Below are 1,995 nucleotides of genomic sequence, written 5' to 3' on the forward strand. Positions count from 1 at the left end.
TGTATGTTTTTCGTAAGACTTTTCCAAGGTGTTGTATGTTTTGTGAAGTACTTCTCCAAGGTTTTGTATGTTTTCGTGAAGTACTTCTCCAAGGTTTTGTATGTTTTCGTGAAGTACTTCAAGGTTGAAGAGTTCAGTGGTCTTTTTGTATGGTGTATAAACTGTACACAATCATTGTGTGAGTCCAAAATGGCACCCTGTTCCCTTTGTAGTGCACTACTTTCATAGGGCTTCAGTAGAAAGTAGTGCACTACATTGGGAATTGCCATTTGGGACTAACCCACAGATAGCTTGACAAACAGTGCTTTAGTTGGGACAGTGCTCACAGGTATAGAGAAACCAACACCTCACATTTCCTACAGCTTGCGTACAGTACCGGCACGTCTTATAGAATATTAACTATAATATACAGTACACACCTACTCATTCAAGGGTTTTTCTTTATTTTTACTATTTTATACATTCGAATTCCCGAGCTGACAAGGTAAAAATCTGTCGTTCTGCCCCTGAACAAGGCAGTTAACCCACTGTTCCCCGGTAGGCCGTCATTGAAAATAAGAATTTGTTCTTAACTGACTTGCCTAGTTAAATAAAGGTAAAATAAATAAATAAATAAAAATGAAGACATAAAAACTATGAAATAACACCATGAAATAACACATAATAACACAGCTGGTTGAGAGAATGCCAAGAGTGTGCAAAGCTGTCATCAAGACAAAGGGTGGCAACTTTGAAGAATATAAACTATATTTTGATTTGTTAAACACTTTTTTGGTTAAAACATGATTCCATATGTGRTATTTCATAGTTTTGATGTCTTCACTATTATTCTACAATGTAGAAAAATAGTTCAAATTAAGAAAAACCTTGGAATGAGTTGGTTTGTCCACACTGTTGACGGTACAGTATATATATATATGTACCGGACAGAACSTTTTCGTATTCAACTTTAAGCACTGCCTGCCTACCAACCACTAATAAAATAGCACCCTATTCCCTATATAGTGCACTACTTTTGACCATAGTTATATGGGGCCCTGGTCAAAAGTAGTGCASTATATAGGGAATAGGGTGCCAGCCCGTCCTTCCCTCCTCCAAGATAATGGCGCTAACAGGAAATGGCCATGTATAGTAAAGCTATATGGATCTAATTCATAATGAACCACAACTAAATTGTGCAAATTTTACACTTCTAATAAAAAACTTTTTTGTCTTTTTCTCTATGTATTTGTTGTGGTTTGTTTGTTATTGTGTTATGTTGTTATAAGTTTGTTATTTCACTCTTGACCACCAGAGGGCAGAGTCATATTGATGGCACTGCTGGTGCTTCTTGCATGTTCTCTGCCCCTAAGGTGACCACAAATTTAATTAACTTTCGATTTTTCTACCATTCAGATCAGAGTAATGAGTAAAGATCATTTAAAGTATGTAATAAGTGTCTAATTAAGTAATAAGGCCCGATGGGGTGTGATATATGGCCAATAAACCACGGCTGTTCTTACGCGCAATGCAATGCTGGGTGCCTGGACACAGCCCTTAGCCGTGGTATATTAGCTATATATCACAAACCCCCTGAGGTGTCATATTGCTGTTATAAACTGGTTACCAACGTAATTAGAACAGTAAATAGTAATTTGTTGTCATTCAGGGCTCAAACCACACAGTTTATAATATTCAACATACCACGTATTTTAGAACAATTTCCAACCAAGTCCAACCAACATAACTACCAAGTGTGTCACTGCCCTACCAAGAAAAAAGTGTCACTGTCCTACCAAGCAAAACATGTCACTGTCCTACCAAGCAAAACATGTCACTGTCCTACCAAGCAAAACGTGTCACTGTCCTACCAAGCAAAACATGTCACTGTCCTACCAAGCAAAACGTGTCACTGTCCTACCAAGCAAAACGTGTCACTGTCCTACCAAGCACAAAGGCAGTAACTGCTCATAGTGTGGAACTGAGAAAAATAGCTTTTATTTACCTTGTTTTCAC

General features: G+C 37.7%; 1 protein-coding gene across 1 annotated transcript in view; it reads left to right on the forward strand.

The window, feature by feature from the left end:
• Window positions 1-1,223, forward strand: part of LOC112071402 (CD81 antigen) — a 25,800-nt gene extending 24,577 nt beyond the window's left edge. Inside the window, exon 8 of the mRNA XM_070439381.1 lies at window positions 61-1,223. The gene's annotated coding sequence lies outside the window, so the exon portion shown is untranslated. The remainder of the gene's footprint in view (window positions 1-60) is intronic.
• The last annotated feature ends 772 nt before the right edge of the window (window positions 1,224-1,995 follow it).

The sequence above is a fragment of the Salvelinus sp. IW2-2015 genome, unplaced genomic scaffold (genome assembly GCF_002910315.2).
Source record: "Salvelinus sp. IW2-2015 unplaced genomic scaffold, ASM291031v2 Un_scaffold1607, whole genome shotgun sequence".
Lineage (NCBI taxonomy): Eukaryota > Metazoa > Chordata > Actinopteri > Salmoniformes > Salmonidae > Salvelinus > Salvelinus sp. IW2-2015.